At 40.2% G+C, this 20,080-nt stretch overlaps 1 pseudogene; it reads left to right on the top strand.

Annotated features, from left to right (window-relative positions):
• Positions 1–18,044: 18,044 nt before the first annotated feature.
• Positions 18,045–18,143, top strand: LOC132272197 (small nucleolar RNA R71; annotated as a pseudogene).
• The last annotated feature ends 1,937 nt before the right edge of the window (positions 18,144–20,080 follow it).

Genomic DNA, 20,080 nt, shown 5'->3' with positions numbered 1-20,080 from the left:
AATGGTCATGGAATATACAGCAACACTATGTTACCATACACTCTTGGAAAAGTTCATTAAATCATTAAACAAGAATAATCCCTCAAAAATTCATACATTTGAGCTACCTAAACTAAAGTGTAGCCCTCAACATATTCACTCAAGCAAGAACTATCAAGTTTATAACCAAATGATAAAGCATATGAGGTAGGAAACTAGCATAACCCATAAAAGGAAATTCCTAAGCAATGGACTATCCATTTTTCTAACAACATGCCTTGAAAACAAATCATAGATTGATTCCCATTGTCACTATGAGAATGCAAGCAATAAGATTAATACAAAGATCATTAAGACAAGCAAAAGAAACTCGCATTAATTATTTAAAAGTGTTAGAGTTCATTACATGAGATGATATGCTCTAACTATGAAAATGCCAAAAGTATACATCATAATCCCCAACATAGCCTAATCTAAAACATGAACAACAAGGGGAGGCTTCATCACCTCCCTAGGTGTGGTTTAGTTACCCATGACTACAAGGAATGAAGAAGAAGAAGAAGCCTCCATCTCCATTTTCGAGCTCCTACTGTAGCACTCAAGAACACCACCCTCTTTGCTCTCTTCTCTCTCCTCTAATCTTGTATAAAATATGTTAGATAGATATGTGTGGCCTTTGGTTGCCTTCTCTCCTCCAACAAAGCCCTCTCTCTCCTCCAAAAACATTCCCAACCACTTCATAAAAGAGGGAGATTCAAATTGAGGAAACCAATTAAGCAAGTGGCTGAAAATGAGGAGTCACGAGCTGCATTCTGCCTGAATTTCGAGTGCTCGAAATAGGGCCTCGAGCACTCAAAAATGGAGCAGATTGCTCCATGCTTGCTTTGCTTCGCTCGGACCTACTTTGGTAAAATGGCTATAACTTTGTGCTCCAAACTCCAAATGACAAACCTTTTGAAGATTTGGAAATCTGATTTAGAGCTCTAAAAACTTTATGTTTTGGTAGAGATCCAATTCTCAAGTCTGGTTGGTCGAAATTGAAGATCAAGGCAGAAACTCATTGCTGCCAGGCAGTTCTGAGCACCTCTAATAAGAAGATCATAACTCTCTGCTCCGAACTCCGAATGATGAACTGCTTGAAGATTTGGAAAGCTGATTCAGAGCTCTAAATCTTTCATGTTATGATGGAAGTCCAGTTCTTGAGTTTTCTAGGTCAAAAATGGCAACAAAAGTCAGGTTCCACTGCTGCCAAGCTTCAGCATTCAGCACTTTGCATTCAAAATTTCAACAAAAACATCATTCTTGCTTATTTTAAGCCAATGAACCTGAAAATAAATAAAAATACACAAATGAAGATAATCTACATAATAAAATCAAATAATGGACTTAACTAATGCAATTTAGGGCGCTTGAATATTCAATATTTGGCGCTTATCACACCCCCAAACTTACATTTTGCTAGTCCCTTAGCAAAACCAGAATGAAAAACTTGATGGAATGAAAAACATGGGAATGCTAAAACAAAAATATCAACCATGGCAAAAATAAATATATACATAGCTCAAATATAACTTGAAACAGACAAAGAGCTGGAGACGGGGTCATTGGGAAAACTACCATGCATATATAAAGCATTGATACAAAAATTGACAAAAACCATTTCAACATGCATGCATCAACATCATCGTCCATATAAATAACTCAATTGTCATCTCTTAAATGGAAATCAACTCTGCTTCAGTGAAAGTGAATTGGATTCTCAACATGTGGCTTTTACTTTCTTTTCCAATTCCAAGGCACAAGTTTTCAAATCATTGAATTCCCCTTTAAATGAAGTCCCTAAGGCATGATTTTATTTACAAGACAACTTTTGTTGCCTGCTGACAATTTATTAAAGCTCAAAAATGAAACATAGAATGGTTGTGCAGTGTTAAAATCCATTAAGCTTTCTAAACAACTTATGTAGCAAGCGTTAGGCCAACTACTCCCAAACCAGATGGCTTTAGGGTGCTAAGTGTAGAAACACTCCATAGGGCTTAATAGCTCAAGTTGGAAAGGCTGCGAACTCCAACAAACCATGTTTATTACAAATTTTTTTTTGAATGACCGTGCAATGTTTAAGTCCTTTAAGCTTTCTAACCAACCCATATAGCAAGCGTTAGGCCAACAACTCCCAAACCAGACGGCTTTAGGGTGCTAAGTGTAGAGACACTCCATAGGGCTTAATAGCTCGAGTTGGAAAGGCTACGAACTTCAACTCGTCATTATTTTCTATCTTTCTCATTTTTTTTTTTTTTTAAGAATCATGCCAAAGATATTCATCTATTAGGTTCATCAAATCAGATTAACTAGGCCAAGATCAAGGTCAATCAAGTTACATGCCTCATAGTTAAGTTTCCAATGTGCATCTGTGCATTGTGAAGCTTATAAGAGTGTAAAGTCCAGCAAGAATCTAATTGAGACATTTATACAGATTAATTTGAATCCACATGATCATTTCAATTCAAATTTTTCTTTATTTTCAAAAATGTCAATTGCTTCTATACACAAAGTTTTAAACATATGCTTCATCTCCAACAAGTTCCAAGTTACACTATCATTGCTTTACAAAAATATGATACCAAAACTATGCCAAGAATGCAATAATGCACCCCCAAACTTGAACGACACAGTGTCCTCAATGTGGGACATGGATTAAAGTTAAAGACCAAAATGAAAAAGAGTAAAAAGGAACAAAAATACCCAGGGGGAGGAAAAGGCATGGTGAGACAAAACCCCCAAACTTGAAATGGACTGCGCCACCTGGATAGTATGACGAAGAACAAAAAGAAACAATCACAAAAGGCATTAATAGCACAAGCACATATACAAAAAAATACTGAACAAAAAGATAACAGAAAAGAGAGAATTTACATTCAAAAGGGAGTTTACATGATTACAAAATAGCTGTACATAGATTATGTCTACTAGAGCAACCTATACATAGCAAATTCTAAAAGTTCAAAAGTAAAACAAAAGATACAAGAGAAATATTTACATATGAACAAAAAGATAAGGTCCAACACTCGCAACAAGCTACGGGCCAGAGGGTAAACGGGCGAGGATGGAATGGAGGAGAGATTGAGTCTTACGCCATTCGGCGGAAGCCAAACGACGTTCCACAGCTGTGACACAGCGGTCTTCAGCAGCAAGACGACGATCTTCTTCGGCACGGGAAAAAGTCTCACACATAGTCCGAGTGTACGCGGACAAAGAATTCTCAAAACGATCCATCCGCTTATGTACCGGCAATGCTAGCCCGGATGAAAGCCTGGTCCTGCTGAGAGTCGACCGGAGGCTTTAACCTTGTAGCGGCTGCTTCCATAGGAGCATCCTCAAAAGGAGGAGGAGGTGGTGCTTGGAGGGACAGAGGGGAAGCAGGCTGAGGGGTACTAGAATGGCTAAAAACATTGATCCACCGGTGCTTGGTAAAATTTTTAATCTTTTCGCCTTTTGGTTCATGGGGAGGAACAATGAAACCCTTGTGCTTAAGGAGCCGAGTGATGAAAAACGGTAAAGGCAATTTCTGATTTTCAACTCGTGGAACCCGTGCATTATGACCGTCATGTCAAAACTTCATAAATGTTGTCCAAATGAGCTCCGGGATGGAGAACCATTGGCCTTGGTCCATGGCATATAAGGCTTGCAAAAGGAGGCCTCTACGCTCGATGCTATGCACCAAAGGGCAGACATTATGCTTAAAAACAGTGTCAATGAACCAGAGGCGTTCCGGAAGATTGGTTTTGTGGATAAAAGACCGAGGCCTATTAGGATCGTCAACATTGCCAATGGCGGCCACTACCTGCTCGACAGTCATATCATCGACCTGCTCATACAACGTATGGCCAGTAGGGTCCAAAAGGTCAGCGGGGCACTCAATGGGGCAACCAGAAACCTGAATGATGTCAGTCATAGTGAAAGCATAGGTGGTGCCATCAATGGATGTAGTGAGAGAAATGGGTGGCTCTTCAGGGCATTGGAGATTCTGGTAGAAGAGGCGCACTACACGGGGGTAGGCAACCTTGGCAAGGGGCACGCAAATATGTTACAGACGCTGGTTAGTCACTTCAGCTACAGCCCACGAAGTAGTGGGGACAGTGTCAAAGGCACCCGTGAGCGGAAATGAGAGCTCGTAGTTAAGCTCTTTGTCAACCCAAGGATCACGTGGTTGCTCACGAAGAACAGCAGGGGCACCAATAGAGGATCTAGGACGACTAGAAGGGCCAGCACGAGACATTTAGAGAGGCGGACTTGGTTGAGGACTTTCAGCGAGCACCTGGCGTGCACCACAAAAGAGAGAAGGTGAAAATGAGTGGGATGGATGATCAAACCCAAAAAGTTTGACAAGCAAACCAATCTCTAACATAGAGCTAGCATCAACAAATCATCAACACAATAAAACACCAACATTGCAAGCCCATCCTCCTTGTAAAATCATCATGAATGAACAAAGGCAGGAAAAACAAAGGTAAAAGAGACTGACCTGAATTGCACTCTATCCTAGAGCAAGAAGAATGGTAGGAAGAGGGAGGTGAGATGATGGGGTGGTGGTTGGTTGATGAGGGTAGGTGGGTGAGTATGGTGACTTGCGTGGGGTGAGAGAAAGGTGGTGGTTGTGGGTGGAGGTGATGAGAGGTTTCAGAGAGGTGGTTGATGCCGAGAGGATTGAGGAGAGAGGAAAGGTGGTGGAAAGGCTTGATAGAGGTGGTGATGGTTGAGAGAGAGAGAGGTGAGGTTTGGGTGAGTTATTTCGGGTGAAGGGAGAGAGAGAGAGATGAGCCGAAAGGGGGAGTGAAGGTTGGTGATTGTTGGGGGTGGAGTGAGTTATAAGATGGCTGGGGGTTAAAAGGTGTGAGGGATTGGTTAGGTTCGAGTGCTCGAAGAGGCCCTTCGAGCACTTGAAATAAGGACAGAAGGTTCGGGCGAAGGGCATGAAGAGGTCGAACACTCGAAGCTTGGGCTTCGAGTGCTCGAAATTTGAGCAGTGGGTGAGGTTAAAAGAAGTTGGTTTGGAGATTGGGTGTGTTGGGTTGGTTGAAGGTTGGTGGAGAGGATGGGATGAAGGAAGGTGTTGTGAGGTTTGTGTGGTGTGGGTCGGGAGCCGAGAGAAGGTTGCATGGGGAGGTTGGTTGGTGTTGTATGCTTTGTGTAGGATGAGTTGGTTGAAAGGGGTGATGGTATTGAGGTGGTGGTTTGGTTATGCATGGTGATGTTAAAGGGTGGTGGAGGAAGGTTGGTGGCGTGGGGATTTGCCGAGAGGTTTTGTGGGTTAAGGTAGGTTGGTTGGTGGTGTGGGTGTAGTTGGTGGTCGAGAGGAAGAGAGGGAGTTTGAGTTCGAGCACTCCAAAGAGGAGATTGGATGAAGTTTCGAGCACTCGAAATGGCACTTCGAGTGCTCGAAAACACAGCAGTGGGCTCGGGGACTTTAGCATGCAGATTCGAGCACTTGAAACTTGATCTTTGAGTGCTCGAAATGAAGACAGTAGCCTCAGAAAGATTGTGAAAATTTGCATGCAGATTCGAGCACTTGAAACTTGGCCTTTGAGTGCTTGAAATGAGGTCAGTGAGCATGTTATGCAACATTATGGAACCATTGAAATGGAATTTGCAATGTGAGCAACTAATGCAACATTGAAATGGAATTTGCTTTGGGAAAAAAAAAAATGGAAACTCCACAACATGAAGCCAAACAAAGAAAAAATGAAAAATTTTCAAACTTGGCATGCCATTCCCATGCATGGAAAAATGCATGGATTGAATTTTAAACTTGGCATGGATGGAAAAAATCTTAAACTTTGCATGCATGGAAAAATCTTCAGCCCCAAGCATGGAAAATGTTGTAATTTTTCTCGAATGCATGGGAAATGTTTTTTTTTTTTTTTTTTTAAACTATGTAATTGTTCTAATACATGGAAAATTTCTAACTTTTGAACTTCATTTCATTTCAATGCATGGATGAAAAAATTTCAAACTTTGCACTTCATTTCTAATGCATGGAAAATTTTAAACGGTGCAAGAATTTGGGAAAATTTTCGAACTTTTACAACATCATGCATGGATGGGATTTTTGGAACCATGGTCCAACAATGCATTGAAGATGAGAGGCTATGCATATGAGTAGCATGCCAAAGATCTGATGAAATTGCTGGAAAGAGGTTGAAATTTCCGGGAATGAAAAATTAAAGTGCAGAAGGTCTAAGAATCCAGTCTAAAATTGTGGAACACAACTGAAGAGCGTTCCAGAAAAATCAAACTTTTGGCTTTTCGAAACCATTTCCTAGAAAATTTGCAAGGCTCAGGCAATGGAAAGGAGGTAGGGAAGCTTGGAACATCGAAAGAATTTATTCCCTTGCTTTGCTAAATTTAATGTCGATAGCTAGACGAAGTTAGAGTTGGCACTTATCCTCAAAAATCTTGATAGCTAGACGAAGTTAGAGTTGGCACTAATCCTCGTAAATTGGGTCCGTCAAAAGGACTTCCTCAACTTTTCGGGTTGGGATTGTGCCATCAATGCAAGGCTTAAGCCGTTGGCCATTAACCTTGAAGAGTGATCCTTTTACAGGATCATGAAGTTCGATTGCTCCATGAGGAAAGACAGTAGTGACAATGTATGGACCATCCCATCTTGACCGGAGTTTACCTAGGAAAGAGTTTCAAGCAGGAATTGAAAAGCCAAACCTTTTGTCCGAGGGCAAAAGACTTCTTGACGATGTGTTTGTCATGAAAAGCTTTAGTCCTTGCCTTGTAGATTTTTGCACTTTCATACGCGTCATTACGCAATTCCTCAAGTTCATTTAATTGCAACGCACGATTAGAGCCAGCTTGTTTGAGATCAAAATTGAACCCTTTTATGGCCCAATAAGCACGGTGCTCTAATTCTACCGGGAGATGACATGCTTTGCCAAAGACAAGTCGATATGGTGACATGCCAATGGGTGTCTTATAAGCTGTCCGGTAAGCCCAAAGCGCATCGTTTAGCCTTAATGACCAATCTTTGCGGTCCGGTCTAACCGTTTTTTCCAAAATGTGCTTAATCTCCCGGTTAGAAATCTTTACTTGACCACTCGTTTGAGGGTGGCAAGGTGTAGCAACCTTATGAATGACGGAATACTTGGTAAGGACGAATTTGAGATAACGATTTCAGAAATGAGATCCGCCATCACTAATAATTGCTCGGGGCGTACCAAAATGACTAAAGATATGGGACTGAATGAATTGGATCACGACTTTATGATCATCGATTTTGGTAGCCTCGGCTTCAACCCATGTAGACACATAATCCACCGCTACAAGGATGTACTCATAGCCATAAGAAGATGGAAATGGTCCCATGAAGTCAATCCCCCACACATCAAAAATTTCAACAATTAAAATGTTGGTGAGGGGCATCATGTCTCTTCGGGACATGGATCCAAGTTTTTGACATCGTTCACACGATTTGCAAAAATTGTATGCATCCCGAAACAAGGTAGGCCAAAAGAATCCGCTTTGAAGAACTTTGTTAACAGTCTTTTTGGCACTAAAATGGCCTCCACAAGCAAAAGTATGGCAAAAATTTAGAATGCTTGTGGTTGCGATTTCAGGAATGCATCGCCAGATGATTTGGTCTGGGCAATACTTGAATAGTTCCGGATCTTCCCAAATGAAATGCTTGACTTGGGAGAAATACCGGTCCTTCTCTTGTTTGGACCAATGAGTTGGAATTTTGCCAACCACAAGATAGTTGATAATATCCACAAACCATGGAAGATTGAAATGTGAAACTTGAAGAAGTTGCTCATCCGGAAAGGAATCACGGATGGCTGCGAATTCGGAAGATTTTTCAATAAGTAAGCGAGAGAGATGATCGGCGACAACATTGTCGGTCCCTTTTTTGTCCCAGATGTCAATGTCAAACTCTTGAAGTAAGAGGATTTATCGAATTAAACGGGGTTTTGTCTCTTTTTTCGCTAACAAATGCCTAAGAGCGACATGATCCGAAAAGACGATGACCTTGGAACCAAGAAGATACGAGCAAAATTTATCCAAGGCGTACACCACAGCTAGCAATTCTTTTTCAGTGGTGGTGTAGTTCAGTTGGGCATCGCAGAGAGTCTTGCTGGCATAATAAATGACATGCGGAAGTTTATCCACACGTTGGCCTAAAACCACCCCTAATGCATAGTCAGATGCATCACACATGATCTCAAAGGGAAGAGACCAATTAGGCGGTTTCATGATTGGGGCGGATGAGAGAAGAGTGCGAAGTCTAATAAAAGCTTCCATGCAAGCGTCATTAAAATTGAATGAAACATCATTGGCTAAGAGATTACACAAGGGTCGTGAGATTTTGCTAAAATCTTTGATGAAGCGACGATAGAATTCGGCATGGCCAAGAAAAGAACGGATTTGACGGACGGAATTCGGAGGAGGAAGATTAGAGATCAACTCAACTTTTGCCTTGTCTACCTCGATTCCCCGTTTAGAAATGACATGTCCTAAAACAATGCCTTCTTGGACCATGAAGTGGCTTTTCTCCCAACTTAGAATGTGATTCGTCTCTTTGCATCTTTGAAGCACCAGAGACAAATTTTTGAGACACGAGTCAAAGGAGGAGCCAAATACGGAAAAATCATCCATGAAAACTTCCAAGAACTTTTCAACCATATCCGAGAATATAGATATCATACACCTTTGGAACGTTGCCGGCGCATTGCAAAGCCCAAAAGGCATGCGTCGATAGGCAAACGTACCAAAGGGACATGTGAATGTTGTTTTCTCTTGATCTTGGGGGGCGATTGCCACTTGGTTATAGCCAGAATAACCATCAAGAAAATAATAAAAGCTTTGGCCGGCTAGCCTTTCTAGGATTTGATCAATAAATGGGAGTGGGAAATGATCCTTCCTAGTTGACGAATTGAGTTTTCGGTAGTCAATGCACACACGTCACCCGGTGGTAGTTCGTTGTGGCACGAGCTCACCCGTCGAATTTTCAACAACGGTGAGACCTGATTTCTTGGGAACAACTTGTGTGGGGCTCACCCACTTGCTATCAGAGATAGGGTAGATGATTCCCGCATCTAGCAATTTGATCACCTCTTTCATGACCACTTCCTTCATAGTTGGATTTAACCGGCGCTGGACCTCTCTAGTAGGCTTTGCGTCATCCTCCATATGAATGCGGTGCATACAAATAGAGGGTTCAATTCCTTTCAAATCTGCCACTGTCCAACCAATAGCTTCTTTATGCTCTTGGAGCACCGCTAAAAGGTTGGTCTCTTGGTCTTTTTGAAGGTCCGAGGCAATGATGACCGGAAGGGTTTGCTTTGGACCAAGGAACACATACTTGAGATGGGCCGGGAGCGGCTTAAGCTCAAGTTGTGGCGGAGATAGCAATGATGGGACCGGAGGAGTAGTGGAAAGTTGGGGAAGTAGTTCTTTTGGAATTTTCCAAGGAGGTACATCCATGATAGCATTAATATCAAGCAAGGAATTGACTTCTTGAATGGCTTGATCAACATCAAAGTTTGAGAAGTCAAAATGGGACATGCAAGTTTCAAGAGGATCTTTGCTTAGAATGAAGGGGAGAGATTCTTCGACCACTTCATCAATGACATCCACAAGAAAACAATCATCCTCATTGGAGGGATGTTGAGTTGCATGAAAGATGTGGAGTTTGACTTGCATGTTTCCAAAAGCAATGTCCATCACCCCGGTTCGGCAATTAATTAATGCATTAGCCGTAGCTAAAAATGGCCTACCAAGGATCATGGGAATGTGCTTTTTTGGGTCATGGACCGGTTCCGTATCAAGAACCACAAAATCTACCGGGAAGTAGAATTTGTCCACTTTGATGATAACGTCCTCGAGAATACCTCGTGGATGCTTGACCGATCTATCGGCAAGTTGCAAAACCACGGAAGTCGGCTTAAGATCTCCCAAACCAAGTTGTAGGTAGACTGAATATAGAATTAAATTCACACTAGCTCCTAAGTCAAGGAGGGCCCTCTCGATTTTTCTGTCACCAATGACGCAAGAGATTGTGGGGGCACCCGGATCCTTATACTTCGGAGGAGTGCTGTGCTGAATGATAGCACTAACATTTTCAGTCAACCTCACCTTTTTTGGCAAATGATTTTTAGAAGTGCGCTTTTGAGTGCACAAATCTTTGAGAAATTTTGCATAGGGAGGGATTTGCTTGATAGCATCCAAGAGGGGCAAGTTAATCTTCACTTGCTTGAAAACTTCCCACATGTCTTGAATTTTACAATTCTTGTTCCCAAAATGTGTCGACTCTTGAAAACGTTGAGGAAACGGAGCTTTTGGCTCATAAGTAGTTTCCACATTTGGGGTGACATGTGTGGGATTTCCGTGAATGGTATTTGGACAAGAATTTGGATTGGAAGAGCTTGGATTTGGATTAGAAGAGCTTGGATTGGAAGAGCTTGGATTTAGATTTTTCAAAGGAGAAACTTCCTCACTTTTGTCTCCATCGACCTTGTTGTCGACCACTTTACCACTCCGAAGGGTAGTGATAGCTTGAACATGCTCAAGACTCGGCCCACTCGGAGAAGGGGTTTCGTCAATTGAATGAATCCCTCTAGGATTTTCAAATGGTTAAGCGTGAAGCTTACCCTTGTCCTTTTGGAGCAATTGGTTCACCGAATTAGCTATTTGGCCCACTTAATTTTCGAGCTTAGCTATGGATTGAGTATGGGAGTGAACCATTTGGAGAGTAGGCTGCAAAGATGTCAAGAGTTGCTTATTGGAATCCATGATTTGCTTGTTCAATGATTCCATCATTTGCTTGTTTGCAGCTACTATCTCGTCAGTTGGACACACAGGAGGTTGATTGGAAACATTTGGACTGTAAGGAGGACGGTAGCTTGAAGAGGCTTGGAAAGGCCTACCTTGATATTGAGAAGAGGGCTGATTTTGAGGCCCTTGATTTTGAAATTGGAAATTTTGTGGGGCTTGTTGCCTCCATGAAAAATTCGGATGGTCCCTCCAACCCGGATTATATGTATTAGAATACGGGTTATGCCCGAGCCTTGAGAACATGGCATAAGCTTGCTCTTGGTTGGGATTGGGAAATTGCTCTGGTGTGGGGCAATCTTCCGAGAGATGGAATGGACTAGTACATGAAGCACAAACCGAACTTGCCGAATTTTGAGACAATGAAGGAGGAAGATGTGGTGCCATCAATTGGTAGAATTTATGAGCTGTGGCATCCACTTGAGATGATTCCTCCCTTATTGATTTTGGTTGACAAGGGTTGGTGTTCTTTGCAATGGTTGAGGTCGGAGCCCTACGAGAATTATGTTGAAGTGAATTTTCGCTTAAATTCTCAAGTAGGGTCCAAGCCTCATCTGCATTCTTGGACATGAACATCCCACCACAAGAAGAATCAACCATGAATCTATAGGTTTCGGTCAAGCCGGCATAGAAAGCTTGCACTAATTGCCATTTTGGGATCAAATGATGAGGACATTTCCGAAGAAGATCTTGTAGCCTTTCCCAAGTCTCATGGAGTTGTTCTCCATCAATTTGAGAAAAGCTTAGAATGGAACGCCTCATTTGGTTGGTTTTACTCACCGGATAATACTTCTTAAGGAATTCTTGTTGCAATTGAGCCCAAGAAGTAATGGAATTGGGAGCGAGGGAGTTCAACCAATATTTTGCCCTATCCTTTAGGGAGAATGGGAAAAGATGGAGATAGAGTGCATTGTCCGGAAAACCTCTCAACCGGATGGTAGAATAGATTTCAAGGAACTCATCAAGATGCTTATATGGATCTTCATTATCAAAGCCATGAAAAGATGGAAGCATTTGGATGGTGCTTGATTTGATCTCATATTGAGCTGTATCGATGTTTGGCATTACTATGCAAGAAGGAGAAGCATAGGTGGTAGGGATGAAATGATCTCTAAGAGTCATTGGCTCGATATTAGGAATTTCAGCCCTTTCATTCCCCAAATTTCCTATATTATCTCCCATTGTATTAAATTCAGTTTCAAGATCCCTTGTAAGAGTAGATTCCCTAAGGTTTCTTCTAAGAGTTCTTTCAAGAGAATTGATATCAATGGGCGAATCGATTGTGGGTAGAGAGAGTGACCTACGACCGAACATCAACAGAACATCATATAATCAACAAAGCAATTCATTATCCACAACTCCACATACGATGTTCCCTTTCTCCTCAATTATCAAGACAGAAAATAAATGGCCACGACAAGGACCGATGCTTGAACACGAAATTAAAACAATAATATAGCCTCAACAAGGGCTTGCAAATAAATTAACTACTTCTAAGCTTAACACATGCACAATATATAACAATGCGAAACTAAAAGGTCAAGAAGCTTACCTACGGTCCTCTAGACTTACACTTTGCTAGTGTTCCCACGGCGAGAGTCGAGTCCCTAGAATCTTACAACACGAAAATGGTTAAACCACACGAAAAATATGCACAAAACACAATATGCACAATCAAACTAAATTTAACCCTAAACTTTGGTTGCTAAACCTTTTGCAGTCCCCGGCAACGGCGCCAAAAATTGATCAGTTGGTCAATTAACATCAACCTTCGCAATAGCACGAATCATTGTAAAATAGGGCTATTGGTCGGGTAAGTCGAACCACTGGGACTGCGCTAGTCTAATACAACCTAAATGTCTAGAATCATTCTAGAATGATGAGGGAGGTTTATAAAAGGTTTGTGTGTTTGTCACTAAACTAAGAAATTGAAATGCATAAAACAATAAATTGCAATTAAATTAAAGGAAGTGAGATACAAGTAGAAAATACTAGGAAGATGAATCCACACAACACCCTAAGTACATGCTAGACTAAGGCTAAATTGGGGAGGTACAATGTATAAAATGGTCATAGAATATATAGCAACACTATGTTACCATACACTCTTGGAAAAGTTCATTAAATCATTAAACAAGAATAATCCCTCAAAAATTCATACATTTGAGCTACCTAAACTAAAGTGTAGCCCTCAACATATTCACTCAAGCAAGAACTATCAAGTTTATAACCAAATGATAAAGCACATGAGGTAGGAAACTAACATAACCCATCAAAGGAAATTCCTAAGTAATGGACTATCCATTTTTCTAACAACATGCCTTGAAAACAAATCATAGTTTGATTCCCATTGTCACTATGAGAATGCAAGCAATAAGATTAATACAAAGATCATTAAGACAAGCAAAAGAAACTCGCATTAATCATTTAAAAGTGTTAGAGTTCATTACATGAGATGATATGCTCTGACTATGAAAATGCCAAACGTATACATCATAATCCCCAACATAGCCTAATCTAAAACATGAACAACAAGGGGAGGCTTCATCACCTCCCTAGGTGTGGTTTAGTTACCCATGACTACAAGGAATGAAGAAGAAGAAGAAGAAGAAGAAGCCTCCATCTCCATTTTCGAGCTCCTACTGTAGCACTCAAGAACACCACCCTCTTTGCTCTCTTCTCTCTCCTCTAATCTTGTAAAAAATATGTTAGATAGATATGTGTGGCCTTTGGTTGCCTTCTCTCCTCCAACAAAGCCCTTTCTCTCCTCCAAAAACATTCCCAACCACTTCATAAAAGAGGGAGATTCAAATTGAGGAAACCAATGAAGCAAGTGGCTGAAAATGAGGAGTCTCGAGCTGCATTCTACCTGAATTTCGAGTGCTCGAAATAGGGCCTCGAGCACTCAAAAATGGAGCAGATTGCTCCATGCTTGCTTTGCTTCGCTCGGACCTACTTTGGTAAAATGGCTATAACTTTGTGCTCCAAACTCCGAATGACAAACTGTTTGAAGATTTGGAAAGCTGATTTAGAGCTATAAAAAATTTATGTTTTGGTGGAGATCCAATTCTCAAGTCTGGTTGGTCGAAATTAAAGATCAAGGCAGAAACTCATTGCTGCCAGGCAGTTCTGAGCACCTCTAATAAGAAGATCATAACTCTCTGCTCCGAACTCCGAATGATGAACCACTTAAAGATTTGGAAAGCTGATTCAGAGCTCTAAATCTTTTATGTTATGATGGAAGTCCAGTTCTTGAGTTTTCTAGTTCAAAAATGGTGACAAAAGTCAAGTTCCACTGCTGCCAAGCTTCAGCATTGAGCACTTTGCATTCAAAATTTCAACAAAAACATCATTCTTGCTTCTTTTAAGCCAATGAACCTGAAAATAAACAAAAATGCACAAATGAAGATAATCTGCATAATAAAATCAAATAATGGACTTAACTAATGCAATTTAGGGCGCTTGAATATGCAATATTCGGCGCTTATCAGCCATAGTTTGCAAATAGAAATTCAAATGGAAGTCAGTGCCAGAATAAAGAATATAAAGCACAGTTAGAATCATGTATGTCAAATAAGATAGACAAAACAGGTAAGGCACATAAATCTATGCAAGTGACAAGTAATGATGTGAAATATGCTAGACAAGATAAGTATGAGATGCGTCCAATGTGGAAAACACAGGCATTGGCACATATAGGATAGCATGGCACACAATAGATGACATATGAAGTGTATGTAATAAATCTATGAAGTTTGATCGATCACAAAAAATGTGAGATCGATATGAGAAAAGAAACTTCGATCGATCAAAAATTGGTGAGATCGATCGAAGAAAAAGTTCGATCGATCAAACTGAGTGAAATCGTGACACTTACAGATCTGTGACATGGACGGTACGGGAACCTCACGAACATGGTCGTGGGCCCATTAACACAACACAACATCAAATTAGGTCACTTAACAAGGCCCATAACCTCAAAATTGAATCAAAACTCGAAAATAAATAACCATATATACATATATATATACATATATACAAAAAGCTTCAAGCCGGCAACAATGGAGATAACTTATCAACATACATCCTAGATCTAACAGTAAGCAACATGTATGCATCAAATCAAAGCGTGAAATCACTAGATGAGACTCGGATCTTACCTCAAGTCGCGAGAAAATATGAGATGAGGATGGAGATGTAGATGCAAAGATGAGAGAGAGCTTCGCGAAGAGAGATGGTCGCCGGAGATCTCGCCGGAGATAGGAGAGTGGATGGGTGCAACGGCAATGAAAGGGGTAGGGTTCCTAGATCTATTTTTAAAAACACCCCCGAACCAGTTCGATCGATCGAACTAAAGTCTCAGATCGATCCAACTTTCAATTTTTGGATTTTTTTTTTTTTAATAACAAAATAAAATAAATAAAAAGAAAATATTTTTGGAATTTTAAAATTAAAAAGTCAAGCAAAGTCAAAGATGGTGAGATGAAGAACAGAGATCGATCTGAACAAAATGTTCGATCGATCTAACAGAGAGCAAAAATATGCAGGTTTTTGGGTTCAAAAATTTTTCTAAGTGTGGAAACTCAAGATCGATCCAATAATGAAGTTGGATCAATCGAAGATCTTTAGGTCGATCCAGGAATATTTTCGATTGCTCTGACAGAGAGCTGAAAATATGCAAGTTGATGCAGGCTCAAAATTTTCTAAGCGTTGAAACTCAAGATCGATCGAAGGTGATATTTGGATCGATCGAAGGTCTTTTGATCTATCTAACAAAGAACAAAAATATGCAAATTTTCTTAGATCGATGGGACAGAGAGTGATACGGATGCAGGTTTGCTGCAGGAATGAAGTTCGATTGATGGAACCTCAGTTTGAGATCGATCGAACTTATGTAAAATGCTAAATTATGACATGAGAGTGCATGCAATCCTTATCACAGTTCCTAGCAATGCATATGAACCTTAAACCAATATCTAGACTTCGCAAGAAATGAAATTGAAGATAGAAATGAGGGAAGAATAGGGTTTTGACACCCTACGAAATACTTTGCTAGTCTTTAACGTCTCTAGTAAGAAGTTGGGCTCTTTTAGCCCGGATCAAACATCTTGTCGTGCATCCCCTCCTTAATGGGGTGATGGATTCCTAGAGAACTTGTTGGATTAGGCTCAAAGGAACTTCTTGGTCCTTGGTCAAAACAATCTTTAGGCTTCTATGCCCTTTCAAAACAAGACTTTGAAATAATTTTCTTTGGTTTCAAGGTTGAAGATGGACTTTTTGAAACCTTGGTCTCACACAAAAACTCAAGTCCTTCACATTTAAGGTCATGACATTTCTCTACAACATTAATCTCTTCATGCTTGTCAAATGAATTGGGGGTTGGATTGAAGATATTCAACTTCACCTTCATGTGGCCAAATGAGATCTTCATTATCCCCGTCCTATAATTAATGTTGGCATTTGAGGTTGCCAAGAAAGGACGGCCAAGGATAACGGGAATTTGGCTCTTAGGATTTGGGACTGGTTACGTGTCAATGACAACGAAATCAACGGGGAAGAAAAACTTATCAATCTTAATCAAGACATCTTCAATGATACCCTTAGGCTTTTTGATGGATCAGTCGGCAAGTTACAAAACCACCGACGTCGATTTCAAATCTCCTAAGCCTAATTTGACATACACCGAATATGGAAGAAGATTAACACTTGCTCCTAAGTCTAGAAGAGACCGATTAATGACATGGTCACCAATGATGCATGAAGTGGTAGGTAAACCGGGGTCCTTAAACTTTGGAAGAGTGTTATGTTGCAAAATTGAGCTTACTTGCTCGGTTAAGACCACTTTCCTAGTTGTTTAGCTTTTGTTCTTCCTCTTTTGGGTGCAAAGGTCTTTTAAAAACTTGGCATAAGCCAGAATTTGCTTGATTGCATCCAAAAGTGGAAGATTGACTTTCACTTGCCTAAACACATCCATAATTTCATTGATTTTGGCCTTTTGCTTGTCATTTGAAATGGATCCTTTTAAGGCATCCAGAAATGGAGCTTTTGGTTCAAAAACCTTTTCAAAATTTTTCTTTTAAGTCTCTTCAATACAAGAAGTTTTGAAATCATTTTGGAAATGTTTCTTTTCAAAATCGCTTTTCAAATCACTTTTTAACACATTCTCATTTGAAAAATCATGCATATACAATAAAGGAGGAATAGGATGTGAAACGGGACGGGTGTCAACTTTGAGTTACACCGGTTCACTCTTTTCGTTGGACATACCCACTTGGTTGTCCACAATCTTCCCACTTCTCAAGGTTGTAACCGCATTGACATGCTCTATTGTGTGACCTTCCGATGAGGAATGAGTCTCCACAACACATTGTTGCTTTTGTGGGGCATTCAAAGGCATTTTCCCTTTCTCTCTAGCATTTAAAGTGCCAGCTATTTTCCCTACATGGGTTTCTAGCTTTGTAATGGATTGAGAATGAGAATGAAGCAATTGAGTGTTAGCCTCTAAGGTGCCTAGAGCGGTCAAAACTTTCTCTTTAAAGGCGGGACTCCTAGAATACCCTTGAGAATATGATTAACTTGGAAAATGAGAATTAGAGAATTGGTTTCCTTGTGATTGAAAAGGTCTATATCCTTGGGAACATTGGTTTTACATTGGAGGTGGAATGTATTTCCCTTGAAAACCGCCTTGGGAATGGTTTGAGCCTTCCCCTTGGTTTTTCCAAGAGAAGTTGGGATGGTTCCTCCAACTAGGATTATAATAATTGCTGTAAGGATTGTTCCCTTGATTAACAAATGTTGCATTAACTTGTTCATGATGTTCACTTTGCACATGTCCATGGGGACAATTGGAAGTGGAATGTAAAACACTTGAACAAGTTATACATGTCTCATTAAATGCATGATGGGAATAGTTAGGAAGGAAAGATACTTGATTTGCCGAGTTTTGGTTGATTAAGAATTGATCAAACCTTTGAGATAAGGATTTCATCTTAGCAGCTATTTCATTGGAATGGTCGACTTGATGTAAGCCAACACTCTTTCTTCCACTTGAATTCCTACCATTCTTAGAAGATAGAGTTCAATGCAAAGAATTCCCACTCATGCTCTCATAAAGACGCCACACGTCATCCTCATGCCTATCAATGTAAGATCCACCCATGGAAGCATCAACCATGCCCTTATGATTGTCCGATAAGCTCTCAAAGAAATATTGAACTAATTGCCATTTGGGCATGTCATGATGTGGACACTTCTTAAGCAATTCATTAAAGTGTTTCCATGCCTCATGGAACGTTTCCCCATCCCCGTGTGAAAACTCTCGAATTGAGGTTCGCAAGGCATTGGTCTTATAAACCGGATAGTACTTCTTCAAGAACTCTTGTTACATTTTCGACCAAGAAGTTATTGAAAAAGGCCTAAGATTGTTAAACCAATATTTTGCCTTATTTTTTAGGGTGAATGGAAAAAGTTTAAACCTTAAGACCTCTTTCGGCATGTCCGTGTATTTCATGGTGGAACATACTTCAAGAAACTCATCAAATGCTTGTAAGAAGCATTTGAATGGTTTGTGGCTTGATCTCATAATGATGTGCTCTAAATTGTGGCAATTGAATGCATGTGGGTGCATTATATTCATTAAGCACATAATGATCTCTCAAAGCAAGGGGAGGATTAGTAATTGGAGGTGCAACATGAGCACCTTGATTGCCTTGAATGATGGGTGGTGGTGGAGCATAGATTGGCCTTGGCATTCCCAATAGAACTTGGCCTTGTTGTTGTGGTGGATGAATGAATGGCCTTGGCATGCCTAATGGTACTTGCATGTTATCATAATGCACATTTGGGTGGAGGATACCTTGTTGGTCTATGTAACCAAGGTCCTCCACATGGTCCTCATTGTGTCCTTCCATTGATGAAATAGATTGACTAGAATTACCTCTTCCCTTAGGGTTTCGAACAATGGATTCAAGATGAAAATTTAAAGGGACAAGAGTGGGTCTCAATGATCTACTACCATGCATGCACAATGCACCACAACAAGCAAAAATGACAAACATATCACCTTCACAACAAGTCAACAATCAACAAACTTCCTCCACATACATTGTTCCCATACTCCCACACTTAAACAACATGCAAAAAAGTAAAATTGCCTCCACGTAGGCTCATGATTTATCTAAGAATTGTAAAATAAGCCTCCATGCGGGTCGATGATTTAACTAGAGATTAAGTTAGAAAGATCTCATAAAGGTCCTATACCACATCAACTCCAAAAATTTTAGCTTTTAGCTTAGCAATTTTTTTAGAATTTAGCCTTTTTCCATGCTTTGCTTAGCTTCTTTTCTTAAATGCTCTTTTGCTCACCTTCTTGCTCAATGCTCCTAGTCAAACAAGAACCAACACAATAAGTAACCAAAATAAAAAAATAAATAAAGTAAAGATACGATCAAAAGAATACTAATTCCTAATTGATTCCACAAATACGACGTTGCCAATCAATCAATCCTCGGCAACGGTGCCAAAAACTTGGTGTCGTCCGCAAGGTACGACCAAATTTGTGTGCAAGTGAGTGTGGCCAAGTTTTACATTTATAATTTGCCACTATTACCATTCACTAAAAATATAGCTAGGATGAGTAGGGATCGTCCCAAGGGATTGTGAGGGTCGCAAAAGGTTGTGGAATCAAGATTAGGGTTAGTAGGTCGAGTGATCAAACGATTGGTTGGTGGTTGAATTAAGTTAAGATGCAATTTAAATTAAAGTAAACAATAATGCAATAGAGGTAAAATAAGAAAGAGAGAAAGATCTTGGGGTTTAGAGATCACCACTAAGCATAACTTTTCTACACCCTTAATAAATGATTAATGAGGGGAAAGGCATGTATTGTAACAATAGTGTGTGTGTGGTTGTTTCAACAAGCATGGATGACAAATTAAGCATATATTGTCTAAGCAACATAGTGGATAGCACAACATATCAAATTAAGCCATTAATCCTTTCCTTAAGCTCACAACCAAACACATCACAAAATTAGAGAAATATGCCTCTTGCATTCATGAGTATAGAACATCAAACAACAAGCATGGATTGTCCTCCCATTTAACATCTAGCTACCACTACGCTACAACTAAGCTAAGACATGAAATTAAACTAATTAAACTAAGGGAGAGGCACAATCCATCAAGAAATAAGTATGAACCATCAAATAAACCACAAGGACATTCCATTAAGCACTATGTCTTGACAATTTCTAGATCTATAGCATTAA

Source organism: Cornus florida, unplaced genomic scaffold (assembly GCF_030987335.1).
Source record: "Cornus florida cultivar Cherokee Brave unplaced genomic scaffold, ASM3098733v1 CherokeeBrave_3.0.0_Hap2_Chr08, whole genome shotgun sequence".
NCBI lineage: Eukaryota > Viridiplantae > Streptophyta > Magnoliopsida > Cornales > Cornaceae > Cornus > Cornus florida.
Note: the sequence above shows the minus strand (reverse complement) of the source record. Positions and strands in the feature narration are given on the sequence as shown.